This window comes from Momordica charantia (assembly GCF_013281855.1).
Source record: "Momordica charantia cultivar OHB3-1 chromosome 3 unlocalized genomic scaffold, Mcharantia_2.0 BLBB01000003.1, whole genome shotgun sequence".
Taxonomy (NCBI): domain Eukaryota; kingdom Viridiplantae; phylum Streptophyta; class Magnoliopsida; order Cucurbitales; family Cucurbitaceae; genus Momordica; species Momordica charantia.
The window spans coordinates 3,936,891-3,952,160 of NW_028275161.1; the positions used below are offsets into that span (position 1 = coordinate 3,936,891).

General features: G+C 41.1%; 1 non-coding gene across 1 annotated transcript; it reads right to left on the reverse strand.

Moving 5' to 3' along the window:
- Positions 1–14,909: 14,909 nt before the first annotated feature.
- LOC148212188 (small nucleolar RNA R71) lies at positions 14,910–15,016 on the reverse strand. The gene has a single exon (XR_015789987.1). It is a non-coding gene; the product is annotated as a small nucleolar RNA R71 (small nucleolar RNA).
- Between the last annotated feature and the right edge of the window lie 254 nt (positions 15,017–15,270).

Consider the following 15,270-nt stretch of genomic DNA (forward strand, 5'->3'; position numbering starts at 1 on the left):
AGCTGGGGAGAAAATCAAGTTAATCATGGGAATTAAAACACAGGGCAGTACCAACAGAAAACAATGCAGCAGTCAGGACTACTGATGCCTAACCAACCGCAAGGAGTAAGGCCAGCACTTAACCCCTCAAACTCTATGGAAGCTCTGATGAGAGATTATTTGGCCAAGAACCATGCATTGATACAAAGCCAAGCCGACACCTTAAGAAATATGGTCAACTAGAACAGTTGGCTATTGAAATGAAAAATCGCTCACAAGGCACCCTGCCAAGTAATACTGAGAATCCTCAAAGGGAAGGGAAAGAGCAATGTCAAGCATTGAGTCCGCAGTGGAAAGGCATTACCGCACCCCTATCCTGCACTGATGAGAGAGGGTGACTGAGAGTGTAGCATAAAATATGAATACTGAAGAGAACGTAGTGAATGATGTTGGAGCATCAGTTGAACGAACAACGCAACCAGGACCGGTGGCACAACAAGGAATGACGAAGCAGCCTGAGCCAGAGATGAACAAAGGAAAGAGGGTCGCAGAGACAGAACCTGTGGAGGAAGTGTCTATGGAGACACCAGTGTAAAAGAAAGTGAAAATTCCAGTGGAACATCAAGTTCCCCTTCCTTACCCTCAGCGGTTGCAAAAGAAAAACCAAGACGTGCAGTTTGATCATTTTCTAGAGGTGCTGAAACAGCTCCATATCAACATACCTTTGGTAGAAGCATCAGAGCAGATGCCAAATTACGTCAAATTCCTCAAGAATATATTGGCAAAGAAAAGAAGGCTAGGGGAATTTGAAACAGTTGCCTTTACAAAAAATGCAGTGCCATTCTGACAGGAAAGCTCCCTCAAAAAATGAATGATCCTTGAAGTTTTACCATTCCCGTGTCGATAGGAGAGAAGAATGTAGGGCATGCATTGTGTGACTTGGGCGCTAGCATCAACCTGATGCCTCTATCAGTGAATCAAAAGCTAGGGCTAGGAAGAGCTAACCAAAGCCAGCCGCATGAACTTGCATCGATTTTGATGAGTGATGAAATACAACGGAAGAGCTGTTGAACCAACTAGAGGACGAGCTAACCAGAATTCTCAAGGCAGGAGACAAGGAGGCCAAGATGATCCAAGGCCAGCCGTATGAACCTGCATCTGATAGAATCTATAAGAAGACATTTGAGCCATTGGAATTGAAGGACAGGGTGCAAGCGCCGCTGCAGCCATCCGTGGTGAAAGCCCCCAAGTTAGAGCTGAAAGTCCTACCATTGCACTTCAAGTATACTTATCTGGGAGAAGCAGAAACACTGCCAGTCATCATTGCAGCAGACTTAGCCGAAAAAAAAGAGTGTCAGTTAATAGAGATGTTGAGGAATCACAAGAAAGCCATTGGTTGGACTCTAGCTGATATAAATGTTGGGTGTGTTGTCCTAAACTCGTAGTTTATATTTATGTAAAAACAAATGTATATTCAATAAAGTTTTATTCAATAAATTTGTTGTTGAATTCATAGCATTGCATTGTCCAAAATCCAATAAACTAAACATCCAAGGTTATTTTCATGTAACCGGGACAATATATATACTAGTATATATTTGATATACTAGGTATATATTTGATATACCCCTGATATATGAGGTATATATTTGATATACCCCTGATATACGAGTGGATAATGTCCCGTGAATAACCTAAAGGGTCTATAGTATATGGATAAGGCTGGGTACCTTATCTTGGCAACACTATGGATACGGCCCACTTTGTAAATGTTACAGACGACTCGATCCAGGTCGTTCGTGTGGAGACATGCGAGTGAGGGTATCTTATACAATGAGTTTGTATAAGACCGGACTGCGAAATAGACAATCTTTAGATGTAATGCCGTTGACTAACAGATTGTTATTTCATAGGATGACCAAATAACTCATTCTCAATCCTGAGTGAGTTATGGACTCCTGCCCGTGAGGGCTTGTCCTTTGATCCGTATGGGTGAGAGTTGCCCGAGTTGCCGACTCAATATTCCTACCATTTTGGGGACGAGACCGAGCAGGGAGCTGGGAACATAACTTCACAAGATGGAATTCACTCCTCCCCGACATTAGGGGAGTAGATGAGTGTTCTCTTAAATGCTGACTCCATGACTTGAACAAAGGGCCCCACCCTCTCATTGGCCCTAGAGGGACTTTCAGTTATTGGTCGGACCATAACCGGGTTGTTCATTAGAGGAGCAGTGGTATTTAAGGAGTACGATGTAACTCAGGGGTAAAACGGTAATTTGACCCAACTTGAGTTACGAGCACTCGTGAAGCATTGACTTGTCTTTTATGGTCGTATATCCATGGACACGAAAACATTATGCAGTGAGAAGAGTGCAACTGCGGGTCTTTAGTGGAATGACCCGTAGTTAACGAATGTTGATTAACTCGGTCAATGAGTTTAACCGATTAATTTCGTATCATTGGAGCTTCTGATCTGTAGGTCCATTAGGTTCCCTTTCTAGCTCATAACGGGTAAAACGAGGATCAAGTTTTTGGAAGAATTTGAAATGTTCAAATTGCTCAAGGGAATATATGTATATTGATACATTATAATATATAGTTAATTCTAAATTAAAACTATATATTATGAGAGAAATTATTTGAATGAGATTCAAATAAAATTAATATGAATAAGATTTATATTGAAACTATAGGTTAAAAATAATGTGCATAAGATGTACATTAGAACTATAGGTTATACGAGAGAAATGCTATAAATATGATTCTGTTTATGTGATAAATAATTAAGTGTTAATTATTTATTTGATATATATATATATATATATAATTAATTATTAATTAGATTAATAATTAATTAACATTTATTAATTAATATGATTAATTAATTAATTAAATATTTATATATATATTATATATATATATATATTAATTGTTAATATTAATATTAATATTAACACTCTCGTGCTTAATCGCACGGGAGTGGGGGAACAGTTATGACGTGGGGAGAACTCCCCACGTCATAGGGAGTTATTGCAGAATGGTTCTGCAGAAATAACAATTCCCAATGAAGAAATTCTCTCAATCAACACTCTCTCAATTTCCTCTTGCTCAAGACTAAAATGCTCCCACAAGCAACGATCTCGTACCTAGAGGATAGCTCGGAAGATCATTTGGTGGTGTTTGGGAGATTGAACCATTGAAGAAGAGTTCTTCAAAGGTAAGGGAAACATTTTCCCCTGTATTTTCACTTCTTCACACCTTTGTTTTCGTTTTCTCAAAAAGTCATGAACGAAGATCCGCTTCCGCTCCAGGATTCACATCCCATCAATAAAGGGGATCAGTCCAAGTTACTTCATGCATAAGATCAATCTAGAAGAGGAATATAAGAACTCGATTTAACACCGAGGAGGCTGAATCCTACTATGAAGGAAGTTGTGAAGAAGGAAATCATCAAATGGCTTGATGCTGAGATAATTTACCCAATAGCCGACAGTGATTAGGTGAGTCCAGTCCAATGTGTACCCAAGAAGGAAGGGATCACAGTGTGCCGAATGACAACAATGAGCTGATTCCCACAAGAACCATAACAGGTTGGTGCATTTGTATGGATTATAGGAAGTTGAATAAGGCAACTAAGAAGGACCATTTTCTATTCCCATTCATTGATCAGATGTTAGATCGGTTGGCTAGGCAAGAATACTACTGTTTCTTGGATGGGTACAGTGGCTACAACCAAATTACCATCGATCCTCAAGACCAGCAAAAGACTACATTCACTTGTCCATATGGTACATTTGCATTTAGAAGAATACCATTTAGACTGTGTAATGCTCCAGCAACATTCCAACGATGTATGATGGCAATCTTCTCAAACTTAATAGAGTCTGTGGTTGAGGTCTTCATGGATGACTTCTCAGTCTTTGGAAAGGATTTCAATGAGTGTCTGAGCAACCTGGAGCAAGTGCTGAGGAGGTGTGAAGACACCAATTTAGTGCTCAATTGGGAGAAACACAATTTTATGGTGAAGGAAGGGATAGTGTTGGGTCACAAGGTATCCAAGAAACGAATAGAGGTAGGTCGCACCAAGATTGAAGTCATAGAGAAGCTACCATCCCCCACCTCAATCAAAGGCGTTAGAAGTTTCCTTGGACATGCATGGTTCTACAGGAGATTCATCAAGGATTTTTCTAAAATCTCTAAACCTCTATGCTGCCTTTTAGAAAGTGAGCGCATTTTTAACTTTTCTTCTGATTGTTTGTAGGCATTTACTAAATTGAAAACGGCCCTCATCGAGGCTTCCATAATGACTGCACCAAATTGGAAGGAACCATTCGAAGTCATGTGTGACGCTAGTGATTATGCGGTAGGAGTTGTGTTGGACCAAAGGAAAGGAAAGCTAATTCACCTCATCTATTATGCCAGCAGAACATTGGTGGAGACTCAACTCAATTACACCACCACTGAGAAAGAGCTGTTAGCGGTGGTCTTTGCATTTGAAAAATTCAGAGCCTACCTCATTGGAATGAAGGTAGTATACACCGACCATGCAGCCATCAAGTATTTGCTCTCCAAAAAGGATGCCAAGTCGAGGCTGATTTGATGGGTGTTGCTGTTACAAGAATTTGATCTAGAGATCAGAGATAAAAAAGGATCAGAGAACCAAGTAGCAGACCATTTATCGAGAGTAGAGCTAAAGGGAGTAGTGAAAGGACAACAAGCAGCGATTAGAGATGCATTCTCTGATGAGCAGTTGCTAAAGGTGACAGAATAGAGAAAAGATTTGGAGCCATGGTTTGCTAATATGGCCAATTATGTAGCTAGTGGAATTTTGCCATAAGACATGAAAAGGCAGCAGCTTAAATGATTCATCCATGACAGCAAGTTTTACTATTGAGATGATCTTTATCTATACAGACTATGCAAGGATCAAATTATGTGCAGATGGTTGACGGGGCTGAAGCATTCATAGTGTTGGAGCATTGTCACTCCGCTCCTTATGGTGGACATTTTGGAGGACAGCGAACTGCAGCCAAAATCTTCCAAAGTGGCAACTGTCTTCCAAGATTCACACTCATACGCAAGGAACTCTGACAAATGCCAGAGCGTGGAAAACGCCTCAAACAAGTCAGAAATACCTCTGAATTTTATCCTTGAGGTATAACATTTTGATGTTTGGGGGATAGATTTCATGAGACATTTCCCTCCTTCAAATGGTAACCTCTACTTCCTCTTAGCAGTGGATTATGTTTCTAAATGGGTGGAAGCAATAGCTTGTGTAACATGCGATGCGAAAACAATCTTGAAGTTCCTGCACAAGAACATATTCACCAGATTTGGAACCCCTAGGGCAGTTACAAGTGACGAGGGGTCTCATTTTGTTAACAAAGCCATGAGTTCCTTGTTGGCGAAATACAATATCAAGCATAGGGTGTCCACTGCATACCACCATTAGACAAATGGGCAAGCAGAGGTATCAAACAAAGAAATTAAGGGATTTTGGAGAAGGTAGTGCATATCAGTAGAAAAGATTGGTCTTACAAGTTAGACGATGCATTGTGGGCATATAGGACTGCCTACAAGACTCCAATAGGAATATCCCCTTATAAGCTAGTCTTTGGGAAGACATGTCATCTCGCACTTGAGCTGGAACAGAAGGCATTTTGAGTTGTGAAGAGGTTGAATATGGATCTAGCAGCAACAGGAGAAGCGAGACAACTTCAGCTACTCGAGTTGGATGAATTCAAAAAAGAAGTTTACGAGAACGCAAAAAGTTTACAAAGAAAAGACCAAAGTGTGGCATGACAGAAGAATAAAGCTATGAACATTTGAGGAGGGACAAAAGGTGTTGTTATTCAATTCAAGGCTGAAGTTGTTTCCTGGAAAGTTGAAATCAAGGTGGTCAGGACCATTCACAGTGGTGAAGGTATATCTTTATGGAGCTATAACCGTCAAAGAAGATGACACAGGAAGGGAATTGACAGTGAATGGACAAAGATTGAAGCACTACTGGGAGGAGAAGTGGTGAGGAAGATGGATTCCCACCAGCTGAGGTCAACATAAGGGACTACCAAGACAGAATAAAAGGGGAAGAATCCTTTATGTCTTCTCTCTTTGTAGTTTAATTCTTGTTAATTCAGTTTAAATTTCTTAGTGTTAGTAGGAAGATTTTAATTAGAAGCATTTCTAGTGTTTTGTTTTGTTTTTTTTTTTTTTTTTTTGCTTTAGGCAAGGGAAAGACTCTACCAGTTTATTGCTATAATCGTTAAAGCAAAGTTGGGGGAAGTTGAGAAAGTGTGGTCAACCTCGTTGATGCTGGAGCATAAATCAGGGATACGAAAATAAAGATGGAATTTTAAAAGGGGAAAAGCAATTAAGGAGAGAGAAAAGCAATTAGTGCCTACAGCAGAAAATCTGTCAGAAAAGAAATCGTGGGTCAAAGTTTTAAAATTGAATTATTTTGGACATTCCTCTCCCACGTTTTTTTTAAAAAAGAATAGAGAAAAGCATGCAGAGCGCTTTTCTAGGAAAGGTAAAAAGGGATGGAATTTTTTATTTCGAAATTTTTAAGACAAAAGGGGGTAGTTGGCCCTCTTTTTGCGCATTAATGAAGACCAGGCTACCGAGTCTATTTAAGTAAATATGAATGAGGAGATTAGTATCAGAAAAGCTCGGAGCCCTCATTTTGCGCTAGCACCCTTCCCCACCCTTCCTTTTCCTTCGTTTCCCTCTGTTTAGTCGCTTTCTCTTAACCCTAGGTTCCCTACAGCACAAACCGTCAACCTCGTCATCCTAGCATGCCTCGAGTTAAAGCGAAAGCAAAAAAAGGTAAGAAACCCATCCCCTCAAGCGCTGACACCAACTCCTTCGCCGGAAAATCGCCATAGCTCGTTCCAGCGAAAACCCTACCCCAACCTAACCCGTCACCCGAAAACACCGCCCCAGAAAGATAAATCCCTTCCCCGCTTAAAAAGAAACCCGTTGCCAAGAGAGGAAGGAAAGCCGCAAAGGGAAAGAAGCAACCGCCTGCTCCACCAGAAGAAGAAGAGCAGCTGGTTCAAGATAGCCAAGCCGAAACAGCCGGTCAGAATGCTGAGCACGAAGAACTACCGCTTGCAGAAACAGTGGCAGAAAGAGGACCAGAGCTGTCGCTGAAGAGAGACGAAGAGTCGAGGATTTTATGCAAGAGCTCTTCCAAGCGGACAGTAGCCATGAGCAAGCGGGCCATGGTGAGGATAATTTGGGAGAAGGCGATGCAACCAATGAAACAATCGGAGAAGGAGGAGCTCTGTTAGACAAAGAGCAAGAAGAAATAGAAGACGAGGAGGCAGCAGCTCTGGTGCCCACAAGGAAATCACAGAGAAAGATGAAGCTCTCCCCAATTGCTGAGCTTGAAAAAAGGAAGAGGCTCAAGCAGAAGGTGGACATACAGGCTAAGAAAAAGGGGAAAGAGAAGGTTGCTGCAGCATTCTCACACTTTTTGCGCTTCATTGATGCTGCAGCATCAGAACGGTTTGAAAGCTTCAAGGACCAAAATCTGCTAAGAGAAAGGGGCTTTCCATCTGACTCATCCATGCCCTCATTTGTCTCCACCATCATCAATAAGCATGAATGGCAAACCTTCTACGCACAGCCCAAGCCTGCGGTCGTCCAAATTGTTCAAGAATTCTACGCCAACCTCAACCCGAGTGATCCTTCTATGTGACGGTGCAGGGTAAGAAAGTCTGCTGGAATGCAGAAGCCATCAACGAGGTATACAATCTTCCCAACTACTCTCATGCCACTTTTAATGAAATGATTGTTGCTCCATCTAAGGAGCAACTAAATAGGGCTATCAAATGTATTGGAGTAGAAGAGTCAAGATGGCAACTATCAGCTAGATGAGCGTGGACTTTCCTCCCAGCTTACCTTAAGCCCGAAGCCAACGTCTGGTATCATCTCGTTAAAAGCAAGCTCATGGCCACAACACATGGCACTTCCATCACGAAGGAACGGGTTCTCCTTCTGTTTTGCATTATGGAAGGTCTTAGCATCGATGTGGGGCCACTCATTGAAAGAGAGATTGCAGTGGTTGAGAAGAGGAAGCAGGACAACCTATATTTCCCCAATCTGATCATAGAGCTTTGTATCGTCTCGGGAGTAAAGATGGAAGAGGCGGATCAAACGCTGAAGGATAAAAGTGTCATCAATGAGGTGGCAATTGAGAGGTTGAAGGTCGTTGATCATAGCAAGCGTGGAGGAAATATTGTCTTTGCACTTAGAGAAGTCTCAAACACATAGGCCAGCTTGATGCAGCAGCTCGGCTCCATCGTAGGAGTTGTAGCGGCCATGGCCAGAAGGCAACAAGCCTACATGTGCTATTCCAAAGTGAGAGACGTCGTGATCCTTAAGGCCCTCATGCAAAATTTCTCCTGCCCTTTTGCTCATTTCCCAAGATTTCCAGAAGACAGGCCTGATGAAGATGAAGAGGTGGATGGTGCTGGAACATCTCAGCCTACGGGCGGCTCCAGTGAAGAAGATGAAGAAGCTGAACATGGGAGTTGATTTCCCCGCTTGAAACCTGTTTTACCTTTAATTTCTTGTTTTCAAAAAAATTTACTTTTATGCACTTTTCGTTCTAGTTAGGTTAGTTTATGAAGTTTCAATTTTTAGTTTTTGCATCCTTAAATTTTAGTTTTTAGGTTGTTATGGTTTCCGTTCAGTCCATTAAATGAAAATGCAAAGCAATGACTGATTGTGCAAGATGTTGTTAGATCTGCTAGCTTGTGTTTTTCTGGCTGTTTGTCTATGTAGTCTAATATGACTGGTCTGTGGACACATTTAGGATGTTTGCTTTGGCTCGGTTTAGAAAAGGAAAAATTCAGTCAGTGCCCTTTTTCTAATGTGTTCTTAAGTAGCATTTGATAGCCTTGCCTGACGTAGTATCCTCTACCAGCTCTAGAAACTTCACCAAAGCTGAATTTCAATGACTGATTTTCTCACCCATGCATTGTTAGCAAGCTAATGTCTTTAGAAAAAAGACACTATTAGGAAGTCACTCAAATCCAATTTTCATCAATCCTATCTTTATTTTAAGTTTGAGGGAGCCTTGTCCTTAGTTTTCAAAAGCCATTCTTTCAGCATTGAGGACAACGCTTCTTTTTAAGTTTGGGGGTAAGGGATTCTCTCTTATAATAGTATAGTCCCCGTTGTGGTAACATCTTGTAAAGCTATGAAAAATTTTTGGATCTGTAATTCAGCTGTCTGTTGAAAAAAAATGATTCAAAAGTGCTGCAGGGTTCGGAATGGCTAGTAGCCCATAACTGTCTTTCATCGGCCGCTTGAGGGCTCGGACTCGAGCCCTTCTCTGTTGGGTGTGTTGCCCTAAACTCGTAGTTTGTATTTTGTAAAAACAAATGTCTATTTAATAAAGTTTTATTCAATAAATTTGTTGTTGAATCATAGCTTTGCATTGTCCAAAATCCAATAAACTAAGCATCCAAGGTTATTTATGATGTAATCGGGACAGTATATATACTGGGTATATAGTTGATATACGGGGTATATATTTGATATACCCCTGATATATGAATGGATAATGTCCCGTGAATAACCTAAAGGGTCTATAGTATATGGATAAGGCTGGGTACCTTATCCTGGCAACACTATGGATACGGCCCACTCTGTAAAGGTTACAGACGACTCGATCCAGGTCGTTCGTGTGGAGACATGCGAGTGGGCGTATCCTATACAATGAGTTTGTATAAGACCGGACCGCGAAATAGGCAATCTTTAGATGTAACACCGTTAACTAATAGATTGCCATTTCTTAGGATGACCAGGCAACTCATTCTCAATCCTGAGTGAGTTATGGACTCCTGCCCGTGAGGGCTCGTTCTTTGATCTATATGGGTGAGAGTGGCCCGAGTCGCCGACTCAACATTCCTACCATTTTGGGGACGAGACCTAGTGGGGAGCTGGGAACATAACTTCACAAGATGGAATTCACTCCTCCCGACTTTAGGGAAGTAGGTGAGTGTTCCCTTAAATGCTGACTTCGGGACTTGAACAAGGGGCCCCACCCTCTCATTGGCCGAGAGGGACTTCCGGTTATTGGTTGGACCATAACCGGGTTCTTCATTAGAGGAGCAGTGGTGTTTAAGGAGTAAGATGTAACTCAGGGGTAAAATGGTAATTTGACCCAACTTGAGTTACGAACACTAGTGAAGGATTGACTCGTCATTAATGGTTGTATATCCATGGACACGAAAACATTCTGCAGTGAGAAGAGTGCAACTGCGGGTCTTTAGTGGAATGACTCGTAGTTAACGAATCTAGATTAACTCGGTCAATAAGTTTGACCGATTAATCTTGCATCGTGGGAGCTTCGGATTTGTAGGTCCATTAGGTCCCCTTGCTAGCTCATAACGGGTAAAACGAGGATCAAATTTTTGGAAGAATTTGAACTGTTCGAATTTCTTAAGGGATTATATGTATATTGATACATTATAATATATAGTTAATTCTAAATTAAAACTATATATTATGAGAAAAATTATTTGAATGAGATTCAAATAAAATTAATGTGAATATGATTCATATTAAAACTATAGGTTAAAAATTAATGCACATAAGATGTACATTAAATCTATAGGTTATACAAGAGAGAATATGGTTTAATTAAATATGAGATATTTAATTAAATGTTAAATAATTAATTGTTAATTATTTAATATTACATTTAATTAATTAATATTAATTATTAACTCCCCTGCATTATTGCAGGGGAGTGGGGAGTTAAGTGACGTGTGGTAACTCCCCACGTCGCTAGTTTTTCTGGGAAAAATTTGTAGAAGTGTTCTGCAAAATAGAAGAACACAGAACTCCCAAGGGTATGCTCTCTTGTTGAAGCTCTCAATCAAATTTTCTCTCTCGTTCCAAAGAAATTCTCCCACAAGAACGATCTCGTATCTAGAGGATAGCGAGAAAGGCTCGGTGGTGGTGTTCGAGGGAAACTCGTTGAAGAAACGTTCTTCAAAGGTAAAGTTTCCTCTGTATTTTCCCTCTTTCAATTTTGATTTTGTATCCCGAAAATAAGCAACGAAAATTCGCTTCCGCTCCGGGATTCACATCCCTTTATTCTCCACCTTCTTCTTTTTCTTCCTTCTCTTCTCGGGGGAGGCATGGACAGTTTGGAGAGGGGAGGCTTCTATTGCAACGTCAAGGCATGGCGTGGCTGGGACAGACCCCATTGGGACCTCCTCATCCCGGACTTCGATTGGAGATGAGTTGCTCCCCACCTCGGTGGCCCTCCTCTTCCTACCCAACAAAAAGACAGGCAACATATCTGGAGAAAGGCCTATAGGTCAGCACTCAGGAATAATGGGTATTCGACGGTGAGAAGAGGACGAGGTAACTAACCTTCAGAGCGGACTAGAGAGAGAAGGGGAGAAAGAGATCGTGAAGGAGTGAGAGTGCGGGGGTTCAGGTAGGCCTTCACAGTGACGTGCAGGCCGCAATCGAACAAATTGTTGTCTATAAGAAAAGCTAAATAATGGCGAGCACCTCAGGGCAGCTGCGGAATCTTCTAAAGATACTCAAGGGTTAGCTCGTTTGGCTTTGGAACTGGTCGAGGACGAACTGCAAAAAAGAGGAAAGTCAGACACTGAGAACCCATGCAAACTGATGGCGACTAGGAAAGGCCTTTACCTAAATGGTTGAAGTTGCGCGGTACTCGGCAGCTCAGCTTGCCCTCTGGTCCCCTCGCCAGCCAGTCGCCGAAAAGATAAAACCAATCCTCCTTCCAGTGGTGAACCGAGGAGGGGCCCCGAACGAACTTCCCAACACCTTGGTGAGTGGTCAAGTAGTACCGACCTGGGTGTTTGGGAATAAGTTTGGCGGTATAGTAAGCGAGAAACTGGGAGACGGACAGGTACTTTGCGCCAAGGGTGTCAACCCCAAGCCCCCACCACACCATCGAACAGCCGAGTAAAATTCCCCAGCCATTGGGGGCGAGCTGGGCCGGGGCCAGGTTTACAACACTAGGAATTCTTGGGCGATAGGGTGAAGGGGAAGTCGAACTCCGAAGTCTGAACATCTTTTTGTTGGGTGTGTTGCCCTAAACTCGTAGTTTGTATTTATGTAAAAATAAATGTATATTCAATAAATTTTTTGTTGAATTCATTACATTGCATTGTCCAAAATCTAATAAACTAAACATCTGAGGTTATTTTAGTGTAACCGGGACAGTACATGTATTGGGTATATATTTGATATACCCCTGATATACGAGGTATATATTTTATATACCCTGATATACAAGTGGATAATGTCTCGTGAATAACCTAAAGGGTCTATAGTATATGGATAAGGTTGGGTACCTTATCTTCGCAACACTATGGATACGGCCCACTTTGTAAAGGTTACAGACGACTCGATCCAGGTCGTTCGTGTGGAGACATGCTAGTGGGGGTATCCTATACAATGAGTTTGTATAAGACCGGACCATAAAATAGTCAATCTTTAGATGTAACACCATTAACTAATAGATTGTTGTTTCTTAGTATGACCAGACAACTCATTCTCAATCCTGAGTGAGTTATGGACTCCTGCCCGTGAGGGCTCGTCCTTTGATCTGTATGGGTGAGAGTGGCCCAAGTTGCCGACTCAATATTCCTACCATTTTGGGGACGAGACCGAGTGGGTAGTGTTAGGGTTGACTTTTTACTGTAGAAACATGTGTCGGTAGCCCTGTTTGACCACGTTTTTGACCCATTTTCGATTATTATATTCCAAAAAGGACCACATATTCTTAAAGTAGAACATACATAGATTATTTCTGCATAAAAGTCAAACTATGGTACTTTAGGAAAAATATGAGATAAATGCGGTCAAAGTTGGAAGAAAATAACAGAATTCTGTTTTTTGCAGAATTGCGTCTGGCGCATTTTTGAAGGGCAATTTGTCAAAACGCACATTTTGATTAATGAAGGGAAAGGAAGACATTTCCCACATGTTCAAAACCGTGAGTCCAAGTCCAAGTGAGGTGGTTAGGTGAATCTCAACCCTTTTCCACCTAAAATGGAGGGGAGTTTCAACCAACCTATGGTGCTATAAAAGGAAGCGATCCATCCCTCAGCAAATCATCCCTTCCAAGCTTCATTTCATCTTCTTCTAGATGCTCTCTAGTTATAGAACACGTTTTTAGGGTTTATGTTTATGTTCTAGTTGTTCATTTCTTCATTTTTCACGCTTTTACCTTTCGTATTGCTTTTAATTCAGTTTCTTACTTCTGTTATTTGTTCATTCTATTATTTTGAAGTTCTTTAGCGAGTTTCAACTCCCCTCACGCTCGAGAGAGAAGAGGGTCAAGCTAGAACTCCTTGTACATCTTATTTATTCATTTAAAATTCAATGAAAAATACTTTCTTTATGTTTTCGTGCATTTACTTCCATTTAATCATGTTCTAAATTAGTTATCAACCTCCTTGTGGAATGCCTTAGTCAAATGATTTGATTTTCAACACGCTCGGGATTTTGGCCAGATTGTGCTTGGAACTTTTTTGGGTTGGTTTCTAAAAACTTCTCTTTACGTCTTTTTTCCATTTGGCCAGTAGGAACTTGATTTATACACCAAAGCTCAACCTTGGGAAAGGTGAGTTAGGTAAAATAATAGGAAACCAATATGGGATGTGACTTAGGAATAAGCGCATAAAATATGGTCTTAGGCATAGGCCCTCTGACCCATAATGCAAATGAGTTGGTAGATATTCTCTAGTATTGTAATCACACATAGGAATATGATTGTAGGTTACCCTAGCCTCTGCAGCAACCAAAAGCGATAGTGAAAGAGCAGAACTCAAATCCCAAGAAAAGTCATGAATTGCACCTGGTGCATTTTCCCAACATAGTTTGTTTTCCATGTTTTGCATCAAAACTAAGGTAGGAGACAAGGAGGTTGAGTTTCATTAAATTGCTTGATAGTTAAAACCCCAAACAACAACATTTCACCATTATTTTCTTCCTAAATCACAATTGCATATTTGAACCATTTCACTTCATTACTTGATTTTGAAAAGCAACAAGTCCCTGAGGATTCGACCTTGGATTACTTCCGAGTATTACTTGTGACCGTGTTCGCTTGCACGAGTCTCTAATCTTTTTAAAGGTAGAGAAAAATCCAACAAGTTTTTGGCGCCGTTGCCGGGGACTTAAGTTTTCAAATCATATTCTTTTCAAGTGAATTGTTTCATTGTGTGATTGTTGCATACCTCTGTCATTGGACTCAATTGTTATATCTAACCTTTTAAGGGAGTTGTGTATGAGCATAGGGTCTGGTTGGTTGACCTTTGATCCAGAGATTGAAAGAACAATTAAGAGGAGAAGGCGTGAGCAGAGGTTGAGAAAAGAGAAAGAAAGTAAAAAAAAAAAGAAGTTGAAGAAGAAGAGACCATCGAGATGAATAGAAATCCACAAGATCCTCCACCGCCACAAAATCCACCTGTGAATGGAGATATGGCAGGTGAAGAAGCAGCAAACCAAGCAGGAGAAATTCCTAATCCGATCCTTCTGGTAGATAATCGAGATGTAGCCGTGCGGAATTATGTCACCCATGCGTTCCACAACCTAAATTCAGGGATAAATAATCTTTTACCCGAAGCCACACAGTTCGAGCTCAAGCCAGTCATGTTCCAGATGTTACAGACGATGAGCCAGTTCGGAGGATTAACTAACGAAGATCCTTACTCCCATCTCAAATCCTTTATCGAAATAGCTAATGCATTTCAACTTCCTGGTGTTTCTGAGCATGCACTAAGATTAAAAATGTTTCCTTTTTCTCTCAGGGATGGTGCAAGGACTTGGCTAAACGCGTTAGAACCAAATTCTATCAACACATGGGCGGAGCTGACGGAGAAATTTTTGGCAAAGTACCACACTTTGACCAAGAACATAGACCTTCGAGAGGACATTGTGTCTTTTAGATAGAAGGAGAATGAAGCAGTTCAAGAAGCTTGGGAGCGTTTTAAGGAGTTACTTAGAAGATGCCCGAGCCATGGATTGCCCGCATGTGTGCAGATTGAACAATTCTATAGAGGATTGGATCATTCATCAAGGATGATGTTGAACACTGCAGCCAATGACTCGTTGTTAGAGAAGTCGGTAAATGAGATCGTTGATATCTTGAATAAGATGACAGACATTAATGACCAAGGCGAAATAGGAAGGTCATTACCAAAGAAGCAAGTATCAGCTGGAATCTTTGAGTTAGACATAGTAGCTTCAATGCAAGCCCAAATGGTGGTTATGAACCAGA